At 38.2% G+C, this 26,866-nt stretch overlaps 2 pseudogenes; one reads left to right on the top strand and one right to left on the bottom strand.

The window, feature by feature from the left end:
- The first annotated feature begins 6,913 nt into the window (after positions 1 to 6,913).
- LOC112648267 (60S ribosomal protein L7a-like) lies at positions 6,914 to 7,894 on the top strand (annotated as a pseudogene).
- A 7,069-nt stretch (positions 7,895 to 14,963) lies between these two features.
- On the bottom strand, positions 14,964 to 21,137 carry LOC112648193 (tigger transposable element-derived protein 1-like; annotated as a pseudogene).
- Positions 21,138 to 26,866: the final 5,729 nt, after the last annotated feature.

Raw genomic sequence — 26,866 nt, 5'->3', positions numbered from 1 at the left:
GAAGAGGTGGCTCTAGCACTAGTAATGGAAGCATGTGGGCATGTGTTAGAAGGGAAGAAAACACATTTCTCACAGAACATTAGGCGCATAAAGCATGTAGCAAAAGCATTAAGATAACACTGGACTATGTTATCAGGAATTCCATTTAATTTCTTCAGTTCCGAGTTTTACAAGTTAGGTGGAATGGGGACAAACTTGGAATTATGCAGGAAAAAAAGTAAAAACTAAACAAAATTTAGAAAGAGGTTGAGGAGATGAGAGGTCAAGGAAGATGAAAAAGCAACTGAGATGAATTCAAAATAAAAGAAGAGCCACCCTGATCAGGAGCTCTCTCTACAAAAGATCCCTAACTGGGATATTTGAGCTTTGTGACAATAAATGTGACTGGTTACTTCACGTTAAAATAATATTTGTATTATTTGTTGTCCTTTCAGAAATTCTTCTGCTAAGTCCTAGTCACTGACCAAACTTAGGGGCTGTGAAACTGCTTCTCAACTTTTAAAGACACACTTTTTAAAATTTCACTTTTTATACTTGACGCCTGCTGAAAAACTGCTACTAATTTTACTAAAAACATCTGCCCTTAAAACCTGAAATAAGAAGCATGTGGCACTTTGAAACCTTATTCTAAATAAGATGGAGAATCCTCCATTTCAGCACAGTGGACTAAAAACTACTTCTCCCTTTGTAATTCATCAAGGCGAGCTGCACTCTGTCTACAGGATCAGTCATCATCTATTTCTTGTTTTCTTTCCGTTGTCTTTCTTGATTCAGTGGCTGCATCCTCATACATATCGTCACATTGGTGGTAAATAACAATATCTGAGGGGCAAATAGGACATTTCGAAACACCAGCATTGCACAGTTTGTTCTTTAACAGGTGTGCGTGTGAATCTATGGCTTATCCCTGACACAGAGGTCACACTCTTATGAGGACATGTACTGTTTGAGGCCATGGTAGCTAGTATTAAAGTGCCAGATGTGCTTAATAATACCAAAACCTAAATATGGAAGAGTTTTCTTGAAGAATTAGATCCCTTAAAGAAGATGTGGTCTGTGTATACAATGGAATATTACTCAGCCATTAGAAACGACAAATACCCACCATTTCCTTTGACATGGATGGAACTGGAGGGTGTTATGCTGAGTGAAATAAGTCAATTGGAAAAGGACAAACATTATATGGTCTCATTCATTTGGAGAATATAAAAATTAATGAAAAGGAATAAAGGGAAAGGAGAGAGGATGAGTGAAAATATCAGTGAGGGTGACAAAACATGAGAGACACCTAACTCTGGGAAACGAACAAGGGGTAGTGGAAGAGGAGGTGGGGGGGGTTGGGGTGACTGGGTGATGGGCACTGAAGGGGGCACTTGGCGGGATGAGCACTGGGTGTTATGCTAAATGTTAGCAAATTGAACTCCAATAAAAAAAAAAAAGAATTAGATCCCTTTCTAAATAAGGACGTAAACTTGTAGTTTGGAAATGTAAAGCAGTACTAACAATTGGCATGACTTTATCAATGATAACAGTTGTTGTTTTTAACCTTACAATATCTGTTTTAAAAAAATACATCTGTTAAAAAAAAAAAAACGCAGAGCACCTGGGTGGCTCAGTGGTTAAACATCTGCCTTTGTCTCAGGTCCTGATCCCAGGGTTCTGGGATCAAGTTCTGCATGGGGCTCCCTGCAGGGATCCCGCTTCTCCCTCTGCCTGTGTCTTTGCCTCTCTCTCTCATGAATAAATAAATAAAATCTAAAATAAATAAATAAATTTTTTTAATTGAAAGGAGCCTGGTGGGGGGACCTGTGGGATAACAGCAAAAGATCTAAAGCTCCTGTCAGAGTCTCTGAAGAGGAGAAAGCATGGAGCTGAAAAAGTATTCAAAGAAGTTCTAGCTGAAAACTTCTCAAATTTGGTGAGAGATATAAACTGACAGATTCAAGAAGCTAGTAAAACCCCAATGAAATAAACCCAAAGAAATCCACACCAAGATACATCATAGCCAAATATCTGAAAACTGAAGACAAAAAAATCTGCAAAGCCAAAAGAGAAACAATACTTTGTCAATAAAGAAATAACTCGGATCCCTGGGTGGCTCAGCGGTTTGGCACCTGCCTTCCACCCAGGGCATGATCCCGGAGTCCCAGGATAGAGTCCCACATCGGGCTCCCTGCATGGAGCCTGCTTCTCCCTCTGCCTGTGTCTCTGCCTCTGTGTGTGTGTGTGTGTGTGTGTGTGTGTGTGTGTGTGTGTGATGAATAAATAAATAAAATCTTAAAAAAATCAAATAAAGAAATAACTGTTCCAAAGACAGTAAATGTCTCATCAAATACCCTGAAGGCTGACAAAGCTGACACAACAGCAACAACAACAACTGATTTGGATAGCACAGCATACACAGCCCCTCACTATCTGGCCCGTACTCATCCCGGCTGCATCTCTTGCCACTTTCTAATATGTTTCCCAGGACCCAGACAACTAAACAATTTGCAGGTTTCCTCATCTCTGTATTTGCAAAAGTTGCTTCTCTGCCTACAATATCCTTAGCTCTTTTCTTCCTCTTACCTCCTGAGTTCCTCTATACTCAGTTTAAATTTTACCTATGAGAAGATTTTCCTGCACCATTCCTCAAGATTAGGTGGGTACTCTTTGGTAATTTGTTGTATTGTATTTGTTGGTCTCCTCTATTAGATTATAAGCTCTTTAAGTCTTAAGTCTTATTCCTAATAGCTAGTATAGAGTCTGGCACATGCTGGCATTAAATTTATTTAAAAATATTTACTGATGAATTAACATCTCAATTACAGTTGTATTGTATTATAAATTATTATTGTATTATTTTTTCAATAGATTGTGACCTTCTCACTCTTACTTGGCATTCCTTAGGCAACACAATTCCAAGTATATAATAGATACTCTGTAATAGAATAGACAGATGGGACACTGAGGTGGCTCAATCAGTTGAGCATTTGACTCTTGATTTTGACTCAGATCATGATCTCAGTGTTTTGAGATTGAGCCCCATATGGGGCTCCCTGCTGGGTGTGAAGCCTGCTTGAGGTTCTCTTTCTCCCTCTCCCTCTGCCCCTCTGGCTCCCCCCATACCTCCACCTACTTGTGCACATGTGCATGCACACACACACGTACACACACTCTCTCTCTCAAAAAAAAAAAAAAAAAGAATAGGTGGATGGATGTTATACCTAGCAGTTTTTATGTCCCTTAACAAATTTATCAGAAAATGCTTAAGCCTCGGTTATTGCACCTTTTTGCTTTTTTAGGACAGTGACATTTTAATGGCTTTCTGAAAGTCCCAAAATGTGTTTTTTTTAAATGACAATATATGCTGCAAGTGTGATTTAAATATATAGAAATATATCAACAATTTAGTTTATCTCATTCATGAAGATTTCATTCTACAGAGAAATATGATTTGTAAAGTAGTAGTGTATGCTCCAGATAATTAAAACTCACACATAGTTAAAGTAGTTTTAACAATTGAACATCTTTGTCCAACAGACAATAATTCAAAACAATCTGTCTTTGTTTGTAGGATGTGATTGAATCCTCAGCGGCAAATAGAATTCACTGGTCCATTATATGAACACAAAGACTGTTAGAATGTGCATGCCTGGTGAGTATTACACACACTGATGTTCAGGGGTTGAGTGGAGCAGTGTTTTATAAACTCAATCAGTCTTTATTACAAAAGCAATAAAAATGCTTTCACAGAAATAATTTTCATGCTCATCATATCACAGAGTTCATATAATTCAAATCTGAATGGCCACATTAGAATGATCAAATACACATTGCATATAAAATAATAACAAAATTTTAATTTCTTTTTTTCAAAATTTTAATTTCAAAACCATTTCAAGTGACAGTTGATTCAGGAAGACTTATGGAAAATAATATGTTATATACGCATTTACAGATGAAGAAGCCAAGGCACAGAAATGCTGAGTGACTTGTTCAAGATCACATCAGTAAAAAGTGGTTAAGTCCAACCTGGTACCAAAATGTTCTGGCTTTAAATCTGGAATTCTTCCACTGTACCATGCTGCCTACATCTTTTTAAGACATGCACTAGAGACCCAACATAATATGATTTGAAAAGATGATAGAGGAGATGCAGATTCCCCATTCCCATTTCATGTCTTTTGATTTGGAGTACAATGGCCAACTAATTTAATGATGTTAGGTGCCAGAGTCAATGGGTAGTCCCCAGATTTGGGCTTGCCTAACATTTCTTCCTGACTTCATGGACTGAATCAGGCCAAATCATTGCTTGGCAAGAGCACTGCTCCTAGATACTTAGAAGTGAGTGATAGGGTTTTACAGGAAGTGAGATGGCCTTGGAAAACACTGTTCATCCTGACTTCTTCGACTGGCTAAATTATAGCCAGCTTTCCTAAGACATACACCAATTTACTTGTATTTACTGGGACCAGTCATTGCACTAAGTGTTTTACACACTTTGTCTCATTTTGCTTTATCTCTGTGAGAATTCGGTGAAACACATACCATTCCTACCATCTTATTTTATAGATGAGGAAACTATAAAGGGAGGGTAAGTAATTTCCTCAAGATCAGGAAGTAGCAAGAGTTCAGTTGAAGAATTCAATCACAGGAGTAAGACTCCAGAGCACAGGCTATTACTTTCTTGCCTTTGTACACGAAAACTGTTGAGGCTGTTCTGTGATGAAGGTTTTACATAACTTCAGACTCACAGGTTGCAAACAAACAGCAGAAGTAAAACATACATTTTAGGCTAAAAAATAATTATCTAAGATTTAACATGGTAAGAATATCGTTCAGCAATAAAAAGGAATGAACTACTTATACATGCAATAACACAAATGAATCTAAAAAGCATTGTTGTAGATGAAGGAAATCAGACTCAGGAGACTATACACTATGATTTTATTTACATGACATTCTGGGAAAGATAAAACTACTATGACAAAGAAAAAAAAATACATCGATGATTACCAGAGGCTAGGGATGGAGAGAGGGGTTAACTACAAAAGAGAACGAGGGAAACTTGGGGGTGATGGAAATATTCTGTATATAATTTTCAAAATTCTTATGATGTGCACCTAAAAGGGTAAATTTACTGTGCATAAATTATGACTCAGTAAACCTGAATTTGAAAAAGTAAAAATAGGGACGCCTGGGTGGCTCAGTGGTTAAGCATCTGCCTTTGGCTCAGGGTGTGATCCTGGAGTCCTGGGGTTGAATCCCACATCAGGCTCGCGGCATGGAACCTGTTTCTCCTCCCTCTGCCTATGTCTCTGCCTCTCTCTCTCTGTGTCTCTCACGAATAAATAAATAAAATCTTAAAAAAGAAAAAGGAAAAGTAAAAATAAATACAGTCTTTAAAGCAGTGTTTTTCAAATTTCCATTAGCAGGATACAACCTTCCAGCGACTTGTAAATTCAGTTTAGTGGGTTGTGATTAGTATTTTATTTTTTTAAAGATTTTATTTATTTATTCATAGAGACAGAGAGAGAGAGGCAGAGACACAGGCAGAGGGAGAAGCAGGCTCCAAGCAGGGAGCCCGACGTGGGACTCGATCCAGGGTCTCCAGGATCACATCCTGGGCTGCAGGCAGTGCTAAAACGCCGCGCCACCGGGGCTGCCCTGTGATTAGTATTTTAATAAGTGAAACAGAATAGGGGACCTAGGTCCTCAGGTTTTGATCTCAGGGACATGAGTTCAAGCCCTATGTTGGGCTCCACATTGAGCAAGGAGCCTACTTAAAAAAAAAAAAAAAGGTGAAATAGAATAGAATAGGAAATATCAGAGTCATTGCACACAGTAAAAAGAGTATTGTTAATGAAGCATTTGTTTCTGTTTCATGCATATGTATGTGCTATAATTCAATATCAGAAAGATGGAAAGCATGATCAGTGTGTTTTTTAATGGAGGAAATTTAATACAGGAAACTGGTTACATAAATAATAAAAAAGCTGAGAAGCCAAATAGGGAAAGATGAGACAACCAGGAATCAGCAATGGCAGAAACCACCAACCCCTTTCGATTGGAGGGACAAATTGGGGTGGCACTGTTGCTGGGTCCCAGAGCTGGGGTCATCCAGCAGAAGCTGATATCGCAGGGAGGGCTTTTTGGCTGGAGCTGGAGCTAAAGGGAAGACCCAGCCATTGTCAAAAATGCCCTCCAGAAGAGAAAGAAGGGAATCATCCCCACTTTTCCATTGCTCTCATCCTCCAGTGTCAGAGCAGGGCTGCACATGAGTAGTACTCAGCAAGAAGTCACTTAACATAACCTGGGAGGCCTGGAAATACAGCCTCTTGGGATCAGCATCCTTGAAACATGCCAGAGAAAAAGGAAGGAATGGATTTGAGAACAGACAGTCCCAGGGCTGGCCCAGCTATAAAGTATAACATATTTCTGGTTGAAGATCAGATTCGAAAAGATTTAAAAGTCCTTGCTTTGGAGGACAAAGCTATTCTCTGTGGTGTTCTCTATATATAGGAACGATAAAATCACACTTTTGACCATTACAGGATGCCACGTCTTGCCTTTTTGTATTATATTTTGTATGCCCTTTATGTATTGAAAAGGCAATTTGAACTAAAGAAGTTGGTTTGGGAGCCTAACCCACTTCTCTCCTTAGTTTTGGAGTAGTCGTATCAAGATCTCTTAGTAGTAAAGGTAAAAACTCCTGGAAAATGTAGATGAAATTTAGGTTCGGAAAAACAGAGCAGGAAGGAAGTACACAGGGAGCAATGTGTGAGCAAAGAAACAAATTGCTTTTCTTTAATAGTGCAGAAGGAAAATTATAGGAGTTAAATATCGATATGATATCAAATTGTCTCTGTCAGCAGGTATTTGTGAGACGGCTCTATAAAACTGCCCAGATCCACGAGGAATAGCAGCCATAATTAATCAACACCACTTTATTCTTGACTCTGATGACTATTCACTTCTTCCCGTTCTAAAGCTTTGTCCTTGAATTATTTGGGATTTCTGATCTCAAGAAAGAGCTCCCAAGGCTCCCTCATTAAGTCATACCTAATGCTTGACTCTTTGTGTTTAAAACCATGTAGCACTGCCCTCCCCTTCAGCCATCCAAGATGCCAAAAGGAAAGAAGGTGAAAGGGAAGAAGGCAGCCCTGGCTCCTGCTGTCATAAAGAAGCAGGCCAACAAGGTGGTCAATCCCCTGTTGGAGAAAAGGCTCAAGAATTTGTCAAGGCATCAGACAGGATATCCAGCCCCAAAGGAACCTCACCTGCTTTGTCGAATGGTCTTGCTACGTCCGGCTGCGGCAGCAAAGGGCTATTCTCTATAGACATCTAAAAGGGCCTCTTGTGATTAACCAGTTCACCCAGGCCTTGGACTGCCAAATAGCTACTCAGCTGCTTAAGCTCACCCACAGACATCGACCAGAGACAAAGTAAGAGAGGAAGCAGAGATTGTTGGCCTGGGCTGAGAAGAAAGCTGCAAACGGATATCCCCACTAAAAGGCCGCCTGCCCTTCAAGCTGGGGTTACTATGTCACCACCTTGGTAAAAAATAAGGCTTAGCTGGAGTGATTGCACATGATGTGCAGCCCATTGAGGTCGTTGTCCTCCTGCCTGCCCTGTGTTGTAAGATGGGCGTTCCCTACTGCATTATCAAGGGAAGGCCAGGCTAGGGCATCTGGTCCACCGGAAGACCTGCATCGCTAGGGCCTTCATACAGGTTAACTTGGAAGACAAAGGAGCTCTAGCTAAACTGGTAGGAGCTATCAGAACCAATTACAAAGGCAGATATGATGAGATCTGAGGAGGGCCTAAACTGGTGGCTTGCATTGCCAAGCTAGAAAAGGCAAAGGCTAAAGAACTGGCCACCAAGCTGGGCTAAGTGTACGCTATTGAATTTTCTGTATATAAAAGTGATTTTAAAAAGTTCTCTTTCACAAAAAAATTAAAAAAAATAAAAACATGCAGATGGACTTCTCTATCTACTCCAATCTAAGCGTACACTGTTGAATTTTCTGTATGTAAAAATGATTTTAAAAGTTCTCTTTCACAAAAAATAAAAAACACATGGTGCCTACTTTTGCACTTCACCATCTACACCAATCATGCGGGAGCAATGTACTTCAACCTGTTTCTTTTATCTCTTGTCCCCTTCAGTTATTTAAAACAATAGGAATATTGTTTCAAATTCAGGTGTATTGGGGTCCCTGGGTGGCTCAGTCGGTTAAGCATCTGCCTTTTGCTCAGGTCATGATCTCATGGTCCTGGGATGGAGCTCTGTGTTGGGCTCCCTGCTCAACCGGGAGCTTGCTTCTCCCTCTCACTGTGCCCCTCCCCCTCCTTGTGCTCACTGTCTCAAATGAATAGAATCTTTAAAAAATTTTCAACTGTATCATTATTAAGAGTTCTTTTTAAAGGTAATGAGTATTTGTTGAACAAATGACTGGATGGATGGATAAAGGAAATGGCAGCGAGTCTCAGTTCTAAGTTTCTGTAGGCTTAGGGGGTCCCCTCAAGCCAGTTTCCTGGTTCTGACTTGACCCGTGGTTTGAAGACCACCAGAACACCACTGTGCTGCCATCTAGCGGTAGCTACGTGTAAGAAAGGCTCTCGCAGAAAAACAAGCTTGTATGCAAAATGAAAGTGAGTATCACAGCTTTCTCTCTGGTTCCAGCTGCTTATCGCTCCTCACTTGGCTACCTTTGATAGTAATAGCACTTCACCTTGATACTTAACACATGTACAAAGAACACTGTCGGGATTAAAATGAATCGATGTCACCAGCTCAGGCACCATATGGTAGCATAGTTCCTCAGTACAACAAATGCCAAAGGTCCCTGTGTATTTTGGCAGTCAGTGGGCTCATAGTTTATAAAGATGTGATAACCAACTGTTTTTAAGAGGAAGTATGATAATCATTTTATTGCTTCCATACTTCAGTTTCAATTGATGACTCTCTTTAAAAAAACATACTAACATACTTTTTTTCCCCATATAAGCACTAACAACTTAATTGGAACAAACCCCATATTTATCCCAGAATACAATTATATAAAAATGAAATAAAATAGTTGCAAAATTTAGAAAACCGGGAGTATAAAATAGGGACTCCACACTTGGGCAGCCTGCAGCCTAGCCAAGTTGACATAAAATCAACCATCACATGTGTCTTGGTGTGGGCCTATTTTTATCCATTGTACTATGCTCTCAATGGACTCTTTTAATCTGTAGGCTCATGTGCTTCAGTTCTGAGAAATTTTATTGATTTTTTTTGTTTTGAACACTGTCTTATACATTTTCTTTGTTCTCTTTTTCTGGATTCCTATTATTTGGATTTTAGAACTTCTGGCTGGACTGCCAATGTTTCTGTCTACTTTTACCATTTTTCATCTGCCTGTCTTTTACCTTGTTTGCTGAAAATTTTCCTTAATTTTTTCTCTCAACTCTTTTATTGAGTTTTTATTTTTGCTATCAAGTTTTTAGTTTTAAGAGATTTTCTTCTTCCTTTGAGGGACCTCTGCACCTTTCTAATAGTATCCAATTTTTGTTTCATGGGCAATATCTTTTCTCAGAATATTAATGACAGCATTTCTTTAAAACAGTGTTCTTTTCTCTCTCATGGTTTGTTTCCTCCAAGTTGCTTTTTTCCCCCATGTTTATTTCTTTGGTTTCTATCTTTTGTATTGGAGACTTCCCTTGGATGTCAGCTTGTTTTCATTTCCTCAAGAGTAAGGAACTAAAAAGCTGCTTGCAGACTCCGAACAGGGAGGAGAAAGGGAACACTTCACAATGAGGTAGTTGGGGACTTTTATTGTCAGTCTATTTAGTTCTGGTTTTTTGAGCTGCACTGAGCTGGTCAAATTCCTTTAAAAAAAAAAACTTTGCTGATCTCCTTTCATAACAACACAGCTACCAGTTGCTGATTGGGAGAAGAGGCCAAGGTGTCTCAGGATCTGTTTTCAGTACTTTATGCCCCACTTACAATTATACCTGGTGTCATCTATGCTAATCTCTCCCTAGAGTAAACCCCCAGGGTCTCTGAGGTCTCCTTGATGGCCCAGTTACGGAGTTGGGAGGAGACCTGGGGTCCAATTACTTAACAGACTCAACCAGCTGTCCTATTTCCAGCTCTTCTCACTCCGCTTCCCTACCTCCACAGGTGCCAGGGGCTGCCACTATCTGAACCCATGTGAGATCCTGCAGTAAATTAGCTTTCTGGGCTGCTGACTTATGATTCTATTTTGGGGGTTTGATAAGACATTTCTCACTCCATCTGTTTTGTAGTTTCAAAATCTTGTTTCTATCACCTCCTTTCTCTTCTCTCCAACCTGGTGGATTTATACCTTGACGACAATCCCTTCACTGTTGTTTTAGTAGGGTTGTGAGAAGGAGTAAAAAGTACAGGAGATGCCTGCCTATAATTACTGTCTTACCTGGAAGGCCTTCAGTGGTATCTTTAAAAATAATTTCTGTTTATGAAACTTCTATTCATTTGAAAATTCTTGAAATGTTTTTGAAGTAGGAAAGTTAAGATTTTTTTTGTAGTCAAACACGATTAACTTTGTGTAAATGATTTCTTCCCTTGTTTCCAAACTTAAGAACTCTTTGTCCTATGTTAAGATTAGGTAAATATTTACTTGGATCCGTCTTAAGTAAAACTGTCAAGTAGCCATGGGGTTTTTTTGGCACAAGCTTCCAATTTTCCATTGGTGATGATGTCCTATCCCTCCTTTGGAGTGTCTCCAGTGCCTTTGAGAATCCCTGTGATGCCCTCTGTTCACTAACATTCTCGGCCAAGACCCTTTCCTTCTTTCTATGGTGGCTCCCTATGCTTCAGGCTTTGCCAGTCCCTTCCATCACATCGACATGTACCTGTCCAGGGTCTTATTTCATTATTCTCTCCTCTTTCTTAGCTAACTAAAGGTACTAAGAACTGTTCCAGAGGAACTTTATATTCATTATTAATTTCATCCTTATGACAACACAGTGTGATGGACATTATTAGTCCCATTTCATAGATTAATACAGTGAGGCTTAGAGAGGTTAAGCCTCTCTTATCCAGGATTGCTAGGCTGGTAAGCAAGAAAGGTCTACAGTACAGCAGCTTTTAACCACTGCATACATTCTCCCTATTTTGTGATACCTCACACAATAAGACATTTAACACATTTTAAATGGCTATTTTTAGGTCCATATTTTAACCTAAAAAGTGAATCTAATAGTGAAAATTACAAATACAGCAAAAGTTTTAGGCAGTGGGACTTTTTATGGCCATTTAGGGTTACCTTTCTCTTCCCATCCACCCCCACAGAATGCAGCGTCAATTTGGCATTTTTAACGCTGCAGCTAAAGATTATAAAAATAAAGCCATCTATGACCATGAAAAGCTCTGTGGGAGCTACGTTATAAACTATAGCACTCAGCCGAGAAAGACTAGCTTTTAAGCAGTGTATTTAGATATGTTGGCATGTTATTAGACACATACTTGAGCCCATTCTCCACTTCACCTCTGTGTTTTCAATTCAAAGAAGAATTTTTATTCTTCATGGAAACAAATGATACCAAAATCACAAAGCATCTTCTCTGATTATTTCCATCTAAGGTTATATAAACACACAGTATTTATGATTTCATACACATTTTTTATCCTTACTGGGCTACGCTGGTTTCCAGGAATGAATAGCAGAGCATTCTAGATCTTCTCCAGGGACTCAGTATTATCCTCTCCTGTAACCCTGTAACCCAGAATGATCAGCTCTCCACTTCTGACACCAAGTTGATCAGATCCCCCAGTTTAACAAACAAATACAAACATTAGAGGATTATAGTGTGCACTGCATGTGACATCAGAATAATAAGACAATGACTCCCTCTTCAAAAAGCTCATGATCTAGAGAAGAGAGATACATAATTTGCAATAAAGATGTAGGAATAAAATTTTGAGTTTTTAAAAAGTAGGCTCTACCTACTTAAATGTGGGGCTTGAATTCACAACCCTGAGATCAAGAGTTACATGCTCCACTGACTGAGCCAGCCAGGTTCCCTCAGAAAAAAATATTTTAAGAATTCATACCTGAATTTTCTTTTTTGTACTTTCAGACCAAGAATGGAAGTTTTGGACTCTTTGCTTCCTTACCACCCACTTCCCAACACCACCAAAACCAAAACAAAACAAAAACCCTGAATCTTCTCGTACCCCATCATCTCCTCTTAGTAAATGTCATTCAGGCAGTTCTGCATGGCAAAAACTTCTATTACTCTTCTGTTTTTGTTTTTGCTTCTGTTCTATTACTCTTAATGTCTATGCCCCAAATGCAATCTATCACTAGGTACTGCCAGTTTTAACTCTGAAATGCACTGAGCAGCTGACTGGTCCCCTTTCTGATGGCTGCTACACTGATTTATTTTAATCTTAAAGATTTTATTTATTTATCTTAGAGGGGGGAGGGGCAGAGGGAGAGAGAGAGAGGATCCAAGGCTGACTCTCTGCTAAGTAGGGAGCCTGATGTGGGACTCCTGATGAACCCTGAGATCATGACCTGAGCTGAAATCACCTAGCCGATAACCAACCAAGCCACCCAGATGCCCCTGTCACACTGATTTAAGCACTTTTGTTTCACCCTTGGACTGCTACAGATCATTCCCAAATGGACTTGGCTTTCCTTTCTTCCATTTTTGCTCGATGACAATCTATTCTTCACACAGCAGACAGAAGGCCTTTTAAAAGTGCACATCAACTTCTGTTTCGACCACAGGGGAGTAACAGGGTCTGGATTTACCTTCTCCCATAACCAGAAAACTGGACACAACATATTTAATACCTACTTTCAGGCATTAATCAACTGGCAGCCCAGGCCTGTGAGCTCTGAGAGAAAGAAAACAATCAGGTGAACCCTGAGATTGTGTCCCAGGTTACCTGATGTAGTTTCCAGACTTTGTGCAGGCAGCAGGAATCCAGACATATTCCAGAAATCTTACTGAATTGAGCAGGCAGGGATGACAGTGAATTTGTGCAGCACCATTTTTAAAAAAAGACTTTACTTTCCATTTCAAATTACCTTGGCTATTATGTCACATACCAACTGACTGTGTCAGTACAGGTCTGTTTCTTTCAGTTTTGGTTCTCTATATCTATTAATTGATCATTTCATCATTACCACAGCGTCTTAAATACTACAGCTGTAATCAATCTTGTGATGACATAGTGCATGGCATCTAGCTTTGTTCTTTTTTAAGATATAGGTCTTTTATATTTCCAGAAAAATTTTAGAATCTACTTGTCAATTTCTAGAAAAAAAATGTCTGTTAGGATTTTTACTGGAATTGTGTTGAGTTTAAAGATCACTTTTGGAAGACTATGAATCTAATTATATTTTCTAATCCATGGTCATGATATAAACCACTTAATTTAGATTTTCTTTAATATCTCTTATCAGTGTTTTGTATTTATCACTGTAGAAGTCTTACACAATTTTTGTAAATTTAATCTTAGGTAGTTTATTTTCCATGCTATTGTAAATGGTATTTTAAAATTTCATTTTCTAATCATTTGTTAGTAAATAAAAATATAATTGATTTTTGTATATTAAACTTATATTCTATCACCTTGTTAAATTCACATTTTAAACCTTCTAGTTTTTTGTATATTTGTTTTGATATTTCTGTAAAAACCATCATATCATTTGTAAATAAACACAGGTTTTTTTTAAGATTTTATTTTTATTTATTCATGAGAGGCACACACAGAGAGAGAGAGAGAGAGAGAGGCAGAGACACAGGCAGAGGGAGAAGCAGGCTCCAGGGAGCCCGACGCAGGACATGCGGGACTCAATCCCAGGTCTCCAGGATCACGTCCTGGGTTCAAGGTGGCACTAAACCATTGAGCCACCTGGGCTGCCCAATAAACACAGTTTTACTTCTTGCTTTCTACTCTTTAATTCCATTGTGGCCAGGAAACAAATTCTGTAAAGTTTCAATATTTTTGAAATTTCATAAGATTTGTATCATGGTTTAGCATGTGTTCAAGAAGTTTCCAGAATTACTTTAAAAATATTTTTCCATTGGGGTACCTGGGTGGTGTAGTCAGTTAGGCCTCCAACTCTTGGTTTAGGCTCAGGTCATGATCTCAGGGTAATGGGAAAAGCCCCAGACTGGGCTCCCACATCAGGCTCCCATGTCTGGCTCCACGTTCAGTGTGGAGTCTACTTAAATTTCCCTTTCCCTCTCCCTCTGCTTCTCCCTGCCATGTGCTCTCTCTCTCTCTCAAGTAAATAAATCTTTAAACATGTATTTCTATTGTCTTATGGCCTCTATTGTTTCTTGTGAAATATTTCCTTGATGGAATGCCATCATGTACCATTGCTCCTCTATATGAAATGTTTTTCTTTCACTATCTCTTTATTTTTATTTTTGTTTTTGGTAGTTGGACTGTGATGTACTTAGTTGTGCTTTTCTTGTATTTATCTTGCCTAGAATGTGTTGAGCTTCTTGGGTAGGTAAGTAAGTTTTTTCCACAAATTTGTGGAAATCTCAACTATTTTTTCTTTAGCTCTTTTTTTGGTCCAATTCTCCTTCTCTTCTCACTCTGAGACTCAATCTGCACTTGCATCAGATCACTTAAAATGTCCCATTATTTGTTCATTATTTGTAGTCTTATTTCCTTCCTTTTTTCAGAATGTATATATAATTTCCAATTATCTTTCTTCAAGTTTCCAGATTGTAGTGGTCATGAGAATTGCCTCCCAGGCCACCAGCTACCAGGAACATAATTGAGTGAGGGTCTGAGCTCTTATATCGTGAAATATTGTAAAATGCATCACTGTCTGTGCTTAGGCCATACTTCTCATGGGTTGTTGCTGTACAAACACTAAGGAGTCCTCTGATGGCTCATGTTGGCTTGAGGACTCCCTATTGGCCTTCCTGAACTTTCCTTAGACTACATGACACCTAATATTCCTTTCTTCTCTCCTTCACTCCAGGTCAGACTTGTAGTGTGTTATGATAGTTATCACAGCCTCCTCAGTCCCCTTTCCATTTTCTATAAGAAGCATTTCCCCAAACCCATCCTTAATGTCTGCTTTGAGGGGGCACCTGGAATAACACAGGTAGAATCAGGAGTGGCCTGAGAAAGCAGGAGGTAAGATGAGAATTTGAGACTGGTTGCCTACCACCTGGCAGACAAATAGGATGCTACTCTTGGCAGATGGAGCAAGGAGATTCTCTCGCAGAAGGCAGCAACTCAACTACTGAATGTTTTTCTGGTGGTGAACTGGGAAAATATAGCAATGGAGAGCAACGTTGTGAAAGGTAAGATAATACAGCCATGCATACAGACTGTGTTCTGGAACCTATTGCTGTATTTGCATCAAGGGTATAATTGCCATGAATGTGTGGAGGGAACCAAGAGAAACCTGCTTCTAGGAAATACAGGACTCCTCTGATGGCCGACTTTGGCTCAAGGATTCTCCACTGTCCTTCCCAAACCTCCCTTAGGCTGTGCAGACAGTCCATCCAGAAAATCTTCCTTTGGTCTCTCCTTCACTTGGAATCAGACTTGCATCCAATATGATGGCTCTCTGGCCTTCTCCAGGTCCCTCTGCATTTTCTCTCCCAAGTGTTTCCTATAACACAAGCCTTATATGTTTAATCTCTTCTTGGGGGCCACTTCTCAAGTTAACACACTGTCCCTTTCTTCTGCTATCTCCAGTCACTGTTAAACCCAACCAGTGGGTGTTTTTATCTTAGAAATTACACTTTCCATGAGGCCCCTGGCTGGCTCAGTCAGAAGAGCAAGCGACCCTTGATCTTGGGGTCATGAATTTGAACACCATGCTGGATATAGAGATTACTTAAATAAATAAATAAATAAATAAATAAATAAATAAATAAATAAATAAATACATAAAAAGGAAAAGAAATTGTACTTTCCAGTTATTGAATATATGTTTGGCTTTTTTTCATAGTTTCCATTTCTCTGATGACATTCCTCATCTATTAGTCAGTCATTGTTCCAGTACTTTTCATCAATTTCCTAACAGAGGAAAAAAACCCCAATTTATTATCTAGACAAACAAAATTTTGGTCTAAAATATAATTGGAAAGGGACAAATCTGTCACGTGTGCTTGATTTTGAACATCAAGATTTTAATCCAGCAATTCTACTTCCAAATATATAGCTGAAGGAAATAAAATCACTATCTTGATGAGGTATCTGCATCCCCATGTTCATTGCAACATTACTTACAATAGCCAAGACTTAGGAACCACCTAAGTGCCCATCAGTGGACAAATGGATAAAGAAAAGTAGTATGTATATATATAAATACACACACACACATATATACCATATATATATATACACACACACCATATATATATGTATATATATTGTATATATACTATATTTAATGCCCACATAATATAAATTATATAGACTATTATTCAGACATTAAAATAAGAAAAGGAAATCCTGCCATTTGCAACAACATAGATGGAGCTTGAGGGCATTATGCTAAGTGAACTAAGTCAGACAGAGAAAGATAAATGTATAATCTCACTTATACATGGAATCTAAAAAAAACCCCAGAGTTATGAAAACAAAGAACCTATTAGTGGTTGCCAGAGGTAGGGATTGGGGTGGAAACAAATATGTGGAGGTAGTCAGAAGGTACAAACTTCCAGTTATAAGATAAATAAATTCTGAAGTTGTAAATGTATAGCATGCTGGCTATAGTTAACAATACTGTATTGTGTATTTGAAAGTTGTTAAGAGTAGATCTTAAAAGTTCCCATCATAAGAAAAACATTGTAACTATGTAAGGTGATAGATGTCAACTAAACTTATTGTGGTAATAATTTTGCTATATGTGTATATATAAAATTATGTTGTACACCTTAAACTTATATGATGTTATATATAAATTATATCTCAAAAGCTATAAAAAAGAAATGTGAACCAGAAAAAAATAAACATGTTCCTAAAGGCAAAAAATTAAACTGTTTTTAAAACTCTAAAGCAGATGCCTGGGTGGCTCAGTGGTGGCTCAGCAGTTGAGCATCTGCATTTGGCTCACAGTGTGATCCTGGATTCCTGGAATCAAGTCCTGCTTTGGGCTCCTTGCATGCAGCCTGCTTCTCCTCCCTCTGCCTGTGTCTCTTTCTTTCTCTCTGTGTGTGTCTCATGAATAAATAAACAAAATCTTTTAAAAAAGTCACTTCCACTTAAAAAAATAAAATAAAATAAAATAAAATAAAACTCTAAAGCAATATTATTAGGTATGATAGTCACAACTTATCTTGATTGACTAGGAATTCATGTCACAATGCTTTAGAAAGGATTCCACCTTTCTTGGAATAAAAATTGTCAAGTGATTATACTGAGGTTATGTAAGATGTTAATTAACATTAGGAGAAGCTGGATGAAGGATATAAGGAAACACTCTGAACTGTTTTTATAACTTTACTACTATTGGGACGTGACATAATCCAGAACATATTGGAATATATCCTCCCTCTGGACACAATGATTGGTTCAAGTGATAGGTACATGATTAAAGTAAAGCCAGTTAGAACTCTTTGGGGAAGGTCAATATGAGACAGTGGAAGGAAGGAGGGTTTTGTTCTTTTCTCAGTTGTCATGAAGTTTTATATTCATATTAATACTACAATCATTTTTTTTGCCTCTGCATAAAAATGAAGTCAATACGGAATAAACTACCTTCTAGATGTGAAGAGAGTCCATTGAAGACATGGCATTTGGATCCAGTTGTCCTTGGAGACAGCCTGTCCCCAGAGACATCAGGTCACATGGTAATGAAGCCTATTACTCATACTAGTTTAGGTAAAGTTCCTATTTCTTGCTGAAGGAGCTCTGGTTAACATAGTTAATAAATATAACATGTATTCATTTGGTACTACAATAGTATTTGTATGGCTAGACTGTAAAAGGGAATCTCTGAAATACTGATCCTTTCCATGAATTGCATTTTGACTTTAAAGAGATTTTATCTTTTCTTTCTAATATATTTTAGACAAATACAACTATAAATTTTTTTTCACTAAGCATTAATGATGTCTTTTCCATCTGTGCTCCTGGTTTATACTGGGTACGCTTCCTAGGTAGTCATATTCACTACCATTGTTTCAGCAACCACCTCTATGTTGATAAACCTAATTTCACATACCTCATTTAGTCCTCTCCTTAAAGTGTTAAGACCCAGATACTCAATTGGTTTTTGTCATGAATGCATCATTATTTCCCATGCACCTCAAAGTTAGCTTATCAAAATGAAATCAATCATCTTTCTCACTAATCATGCTTTTTAAAATAATTTAAAAGTATTAATTAATGAACATAGAATCTATGTGACCTCTGAAAGAAGGTTATATCCTTGACTCTGCCCTTCATCTTTTATCAAGTCCAATTATTGATTTTTGTCTCCCAATTATTTATTAAATCTATCTTCTCTACTACTACCATCATCTACTATAGTAATGACCAATTTGAGTCTCAGCCCTTCCTCCCTACGCATCCCCCATTTATGCCATGGCTCTATCCAAACCAAAAGTCTGTCTCTAAGGCAGTTTCCCATTATTAGAAATTACAAGCACTTCTTGTAATTTTGCCTCTCTTTTCTGCTTCCCTTCCAGATGCTCTGTGTCCCCTGCTTTACGCTGGAGCCATTGAACTTGCCCCACAATATTATTCTGTAGTTTGATTTTCTACCTCGACCATGCTGCTGTCTTTTGAGCTCTTCCTATGCTCTTGTCACCTATGACATTCCCCTTTTCTTTACATATCAGTTCAGGCAGGCGCTACTTCAGGATGCCACTCCTGAATCTCTGAAACCACATTAGAGACTAGAGACTCTAGACTCTCAGAAATTACCTATTATTATTATTATTATTACCACAGCAACCTTTTTTATTTGTCTCCCTTCCATTTGTGTTTATGCTGCATTCAATATCTTGTATGCAGGATAAAATGATGAAAATATAGACATACCTTGGAGATATTGCCAGTTTGGTCCCAAACTAGCATAATAAAGCAAAAAAATCACAATAAAGTGTGTCAAATGAATTGTTTGGTTTCCCAGCACATGCGGAAGTTATGTTTACATTAAAGTGCAGTCTATTAAGTGTGTAATAGCATTATGTCTAAAAAAATGTACTTAGCTTAATTAAATAATACTTTGTTGCTAAAAAGTGCTAACCATCATCTGAGCTTTCAGGGAGTCATACTCTTCCTCCTGTGGAGGTGATGGCTACTGACTAAGCAGGGTGGTGGTGGTTGAAGGCTGGGGTGGCTGTGGCAAAATCTTAATAGAATCATGAAGTTTGCCACGTTGAGTGAATCCCTTCATGAGTGATTTCTCTGTAACATGTGATGCTGTTTGATAGTATTTTGCCCACAGTAGAACTTCTTTCAAAATTGGAGTCAATCTTTTCAAATCCTGCTGCTGCTTTATCAACTAAAGTTATGTAATAGTCTAAATCCTTGGCATGTTCACCAGGAGTAGATTCCATCTTAAGAAACCACTCTCTATGCTCATCCACAAGAAGCAACCCCTCGTCTGTGAAAACTCTATCATGAGCTTGCGGCAATTCAGTTACATCTTCAGTCTCCACTCCTAATTCTAGTTCTCTTGCTATTTCCACCACATCTGCAGGGACTTCCTCCACGGAAGTCTTGTACAACTGTAAGTCATCTATGAGGGTTGGAATTGACTTCTTCCAAACTCTGGTAATGTTGATATTTTGACTTCTTCCCATGAGTCATGAATGTTCTTAATGGCATTTAGGATGGTGAATCCTTTCCAGAAGGTTTCCATGGACTTTGCCCAGATCCATCAGAGGAATCACTCTAAGGCAGCTATAGCCTTATGAGATATATTTCTTCTTTATGACTGAAAGTTGGGATGCCTGGGTGGCTCAGTGGTTGAGCGTCTGCCTTTGGCTCAGGGTGTAATCTCAGAGTCCCAGGATCGAGTCCCACATCGGGGTCCCCGCAGGGAGCCCGCTTCTCCCTCTGCCTATGTCTCTGCCTCTCTCTCTGTGTGTGTCTCTCATGCATAAATAAATGAAATCTTAAAAAAAATAAGGTTGAAAGTCAAAATTACCCCTTGATCCATGAGCTGCCGAATGGATGTTATGTTAGCAGGCATTAAAACCACATTCAAAAAAAAAAAAAAAAACACATTCACCTCATTGTACATCACCATCAGAGCTCTTGGGTGATCAGATGCATTGTCAATGAGCAGTAATACTCAGAAAGGAATCTTTTTTCTTCTCAGCAGTAGGTCTCAACAGCAGCCTTAAAATGGCCACTAAACCATTTTATAAGCAGATGTGCTGTCATCTAGGCTTTGTTGTTCCATTTATAGAGCACAGACAGAGTAGATTGAGCATAATTCTTAAGGGCCCTAGGATTTTCAGATGGCAAAGGAGCAGTGGCTTCAACTTAAAGTCACCAGCTGCATTAGCCCCTAACAAGAGGGCCAGCCTATCCTCTGGAGCTTTGAAGCCAGGCATTGACTTCTCCTCTCTAGCTGTGAAAGGCCAAGATGGCATTTTCTTCCAACAGAAGGCTGTTTCGTCTACATTAAAAATCCATTGTTCAGTGTAGGCACCTTTGTTAATGACCTTAGCTAGAGTTTCTGGATCACTTGCTGCAGCTTCTCCATCAGCACTTGCTGCTCCACTTTGTACTTTGATATCATGGCGATGGCTTCTTTCCTCAAACCTCATGACCCACCCTCTGCCAGCTTCAGACTTTTCTCCTGCAGCATCCTCACCTCTCTCAGCCTTCATAGAATCGAAGAGGCTTGCTCTGGATCAGGCTTTGGCTTAAGGGAATGTTGTGACTCATTTGATCTTCTATCCAGACCACTCAAACTTTCTCCATCTCAGCCATAGGCTGTTTTGCTTTCTTATCACCGGTGTGTTCACTGGGTTACTGCTTTTAATTCCTTCAAGAACTTTTCCTTTGCATTCACAACATGGCTTGCTATTTGGCACAAGAGGCCTAGCTTTCAGCCTATCATGGCTTTTGACATGCCTTCCTCACTAAGCTTAATCATTTCTAACTCTTCATTTCACATGAGAGACATGCGGCTCTTCATTTCACTTGAACACTTAGAGACCATTCATTGTAGATTATTAATTGGCTTAATTTCATTATTGTTGTGTCTCAGGGAATAGAAGATCCTGAGGAGAGGGTGAGAGACAGGAAATAACAGGTAGTTTAAGCAGTCAGAGCACACACAACGTTTGCCAGTTAAGGTTCTATGTCTATAGAGGCAGTTCATGATGCCCTAAAACAATTACCATGGTCACATCAAAGATCACTGATCACAGATCATCATAACAAATATAATAATAATTAAAAGGTTTTAAGTATTGTTAAAATTGTTAAACTGTGACTCATGGGTAGAAAGTGAGCAAATACTGTTGGAAAAATGGCGCTGATAGATTTGATAAGGTGTGCCCATAGCAGTCAGTTGCAGATTCTCCTATTGAACACTAGATGTCACTCTGATCTTTTGTTTGAGAAAATGAACACCTGTTTCTTCCTCTCAACTCCGTTTTTAAAAAATTATCTTTTGCCTGGTTAAATCTTAGGATTTAAAAAACATGCTGTCAGCCTGATGTTTTCTTTTCTTTTCTAAAAGATTTCATTTATTTATTTGAGAGCAGGGTGGAGCAGGAGAGGGAGAGGGAGAAGCAGGCTCTCTGCTGAGCACGGAGCCTGACATGGGACTTGATTCAAGGACTCCAGGATCATAATCTGAGCCAAAGGTGAACACTTAACCAACTGAGCCACTCAGGCATCCCTGGAGTTTTCTTTTAAAACGACTTTTTAGGCTTTTGCAAATTCAACAATGGTAAATGTCAACAAAGAAGTATTCTAATTTATTTTTAAAAATCTGCTGAGAAATTTCTAATGAGTTAGCTTAGTGTGGCCTGCCCAGCTAGTATTTGCTGACCATCAAAAGAAATTTATTAATTTTGAAAAGCATGTAATTAATTTTATCTTTGAAAACATGGAACTTAGGAAAAGGATTAAAAATTATTTTAACATTTTTTTCTAACTTTCACAAAAGATAAACTCATACCTTTTACAACAAGAGTAGTAAATATTTTGATTTATTATGATTATCTGCAGAAACTTCAAAATATTCAATAATTTAAAAGAGGTTTGAAATAGACCAAAACAATACCATTTCAAAGAAAACATTTAGAACATGCTTTACTTAAAATGTTTTTTTGAAATTTATCTATTCATGAGAGACTCAGAGAGAGAGGCAGAGACACAGAGGGAGAAGCAGGCTCCCTGTGGGGAACCTGATGCGGGACTCAATCCCAGGCCCTGGGATCGTGGCCCCAGCCGAAGGTGGACACTCAACCACTGAGCCAACCAGTGCCCCCTTAGAACATGCTTTAAAAAGCAAAGTGTTGATAGTGTGTTTTTTTTTAATTTATTTTTAAAATATATCTTATTCAGAGGAACACTCACATTATATCAACTTTATTTTAAGATTTTCTTTATTTACTTATTTTGAGAGAGAGAGAGAGAGAGGGAGAGAGCACAAGCAGGGGGAATAGCAGAGGGAGGGAGAGAAGCAGACTCTCCACTGAGCAGGAAGCCAGATACGGGTCTTGATCCTAAGATCCTGAGATCATGACCTGAGCTGAAGGCAGACACTGAAAGAATTGAGCCACTCAGGTGCCCCTATATTAACTTTTATTTTCTTTTCAAACCAATCTCCCAGTTTATCAGCTTTGTAAATGGCTCCAGTTCCATCTAATTATTCCAACCTAAAATTTGGTGGTCATTCTTGATTTTTCCTTTTCTCCCCTCTTCTATATGCAAATCATTAACAAAGTCTATTGGTTCTGCCACCAAAACGTATCTCCATCTCCTCTGCCACCACTGTGGTTCAAGCCCCTGGCTGTCACCAACAGGCAGCTTCCTTTCTGCTTTCTTTGCCCAAGCTGTTAAGCCACTACGAGCCCTCAATTCTGTGAGGGCTGAAAGACCGACTCCATTTTAAATATATTCTACCTAGAGCCCTTAAGAAGGGCTCTTTTACCTCAGGTAAAAACTTTGTACAAATTTGAGCAAATCTAAAAAAGTTCACATGCCGAAAAGAACCATGACACACTGTGATCCTAGGAAAATCACATAGCCATCCAAATCAGTGTTTCAAGGAAAATGAATTTGATGTTGCTGTCTTTCTATTACAGCAGATGTTACTGACAATGTTCTCTTTGTTGGATTCTAAATGATCAGAACTGCCAAAATCGGTTATTTGTACTACTGAAAGAACACTGAGCCTTGAAAGTATTTCTCTTATGGCAATAATACTTTTTGTTATACTGTGAATGCACCTTCTGCAAATAATTGAAAATTTCATTTTATTTTAATCAAACAGTTTAGCCTCTTTGCAATTTATTTTGTTGGAGAACATCTAACAACCCTCTGCATTACAGTGATTGAGATAGAAACAGCAACATTTTATTCCTTTCCTTAAAGAGGGGTAATTTCTCCCATAAAATTTACCAAGTACATTATAGGACAGGCCAATCTATTAAATTTCCTGGAAATTTTTTTAGCCTTATTTAGCAGGTCAACCTTCAGCTTGGAAATAAATAACATTTGTTATTTCATTGCCTGATCTAACAGAGAGACTGAGAATCATATTTGAAAGGATTGGAATGAAGTGTCTCTATCATCTTCAATTTTCTTTTGTCTCTCAGGGTCTTCTGATTCTAGTTATTTTTCACCATGTTCTTTCATTCAATATCCTCCTTCATTCTCTGTTTAGCACAAAGAAGGAACATTAAATGCATATATAACTATCTGAAAAGAATATTTAAGCATCATGATTAATGCATAGAGGATTTTGTTTCCAAATTTAAATTAATTCGTTTTCCAATATTTGTGTAAAACTAAAAAGAAAAAAAAAACCCTTTTATTCTTATTCCAAAATTTTTCCCCCAACATTGGATTGAGGATATAGAGAACAACTGTCCAAAGTATGGTAGCCTACATTATAAATAGGAGTCCCGCCTTAGATACTTCCTCCCTATCTTAGTATGCTTTTCATTATATTGTTTACCATTTTTTGAACATACCCTCTATGTCAGTTGCTAAATTGGGCACTTTCTGTGGTTTCTCATTTAATTTATTTAGTCTTTATATCAACTCTGTAAGGAAGGTATTATGATCCTGTTTTACAATTGAGAGAACTGAATCAGTAATGTTAAGTACCTACCTAAATTCACAGAGCCAGGATGTTATAGTAGAGGTACTAACCCAGTTTTTTCCAGGCTCAAAGTATGTATGTATGTATGTATGTCTTTTAAAAGATTTTATTTATTTATTCATGAGAGACAGAGAGAGAGAGAGAGACAGAGACACAGGCAGAGGGAGAAGCAGGCTCCCCGTGGGGAGCTGGATGTGGGACTGGATCCTGGACTCTGGGATCATGACCTGAGCTGAAGGCAGACGCTCAACCACAGAGCCACCCAGGTGCCCCTGTTTGTTTGTTTGTTTTTAACCTATTTTTTTAATGCTTTTTCCCCAAAATATTTTCAAGTAGATAATCTCATAAAAATCTTACAAGCCTCAAGTGTTTGAGAGATTTTGAATTTTTGGCATTTTCTGTCCATTAATAAGCTGCTAGTTTAAGAAGAAACATGCAAAGAAACATGGAGGACATATGTGGACAAGTTCAGAAAATACTCACTAGATTGCCTTTTAAAATAACACAAACGAAACATACAAAGCATTTCTCAAAATTACTCTGAGAAATTAAGTACCATTTCTGGTAGTAAAAAAAAAGTCCATACCCACTGTTTACATTCTGTGTCTGTAATAATTGATATAAGAGCTGCAATCTGGTAAAAGTTTTATTTTTATAGTGTGAAATAGAAGAGTCTAGATCTCTAAGAGCCGGACAAGCCTCGAGTGCCATTAGTCCTCTACTCAAACTCTCAGGGAAAACTATGAAATTTAGGCTACAAGTAGCACCTCACGACCACAACATGACTAAATGCCAAAGGACAGATGAGTGCATATGAGATAAGGGGACCATGTGTTAGGCCCATAAGGTGCTGTACCAATGGATGACCACGTCAGTTTACAACTGCAGCTATTACCATACAGATATGTGATTAGCAATAGTTAATTCATTATTTTATTTGAAGGGCTTTCCTATTAAGTTCCGTTATTTTCCAGGAGGCTTGATTTATTTATTTAAGAAATATTGGTTATTAGATTAAAGTTTCACTGGAGACTGAAATATTGTCCATTTAAATTGTGGCCAGAATTATGGAAATGTATAACTTAGTTTTTTATCCCTTATTTTATCCCCAGGGAAAATGTTTAGATTAAATTTAGGATTGATCACCAAATTTATCTTTTCTTCCCCATTATATTGGCTGTAATATTCAGTCTCAACCAAAATGAAACATTTGGAAATTAAGCACCACACAAATTAAAGGGAAATTAATTTTGTCCTGATTGTAAGACAACTTAAATTTAGAATTTTAAATCACGCATTCTATAGGCAAGATCTAAAGACCTTCTAATAACTATTTGGTGTTTCTAATAACAGTGAAATAAAAAATACTCCATCTAAGTAAGAAGGGAAAAAAAATCCTTGCAAAATGATAGGCCTTGAAGAAGTTAGAGGACATTAGAGGAAAAAACATACCGGCTTAAAAATAATAGTTGGAACATTATTAAAGCTATTGAATGAGGATTTAGGTTTCCCTTCTTCCTCCCACCAAACACAGCAGTGCTATTAAGGGAAGTAACACCTATTTAAAGGATGTTAAGAAAGTAAAATTTTGTTTTGTTTCACACCACTAGTCTAACATTATAGCTTGAGTTCGGTCAGATGACACCTTTTGTAATTACGGTGGCAGATGCTGGTCTGTATAGAGTCCCAAGAGAATTCCAGGCTCTGGGCTTAAAGTATTGGTTTCTCTTTGATATGGATGGCTCAAGAATCCTCCTCCCCTTCCCAAAACCTTTATTTCACTGTTCCCCTTCCCAAACTCAGGTTCTGCAAAAACATTTCATTACTATTTGTTTATATACTCTTTTAAAACCGTATCTTATTTCTGCTAATTTCCTGAGGAGATAGTGGGGACAGGGGTTCTGGTAACATCCGAAGAGAACAGAAATAAAATAGTGTTTGCTTCTGTTAAACATTCAATCTAAATTATTGTCAGTTTTTATAACTAAGTCATTGTGACTTACCACTAAATTTGTTTTCTATTTGGAATTCTCTGCCATATGAATGGCTGTATTATTGAAGCTGATCAGTGTCTAACAGAGCATAGAAAACAAGTACAAGATGTTCGATTTAATTAAGATGCTTTTTTTAAAAAAAAGATTTTATTTATTCATGAGAGACACAGAGAAAGAGAGAGAGACTAACATAGGCAGAAGGAGAAGCAGACTCCATGCAGGGACCCCGATGTGGGACTTGATCCCAGGACTCCAGGATCATGCTCTGAGCTGTAGGCAGATGCTCAACCACTGAGCCACCCAGGCATCCCTAATTGAGATGCTTTATAGTGCAGTAACAGCCCCTTTCAAATCCACCGTAATCAAAGACGGAAGAGGATTCATTTGGTGATACTACTTTACCACATTAGGCTGCCTTGACTTCCAATGTTTACAAAGAGACGACTTTCCACCCTTCTGGATGCCACATTTTGCCCATCTGCATCTTTACCACAGTGCTTCAAAAATAAAATACAATTTGGCAGCTCAAGAAAGTTGATCTTATTTGAGTATTTGAAAGAGATTTTTATAATGATATAAGTGACCTGGGAGATGGACGGGTATGGCAGACAC

The sequence above is a fragment of the Canis lupus genome, chromosome 7 (assembly GCF_003254725.2).
Source record: "Canis lupus dingo isolate Sandy chromosome 7, ASM325472v2, whole genome shotgun sequence".
NCBI lineage: Eukaryota > Metazoa > Chordata > Mammalia > Carnivora > Canidae > Canis > Canis lupus.
Note: the sequence above shows the minus strand (reverse complement) of the source record. Positions and strands in the feature narration are given on the sequence as shown.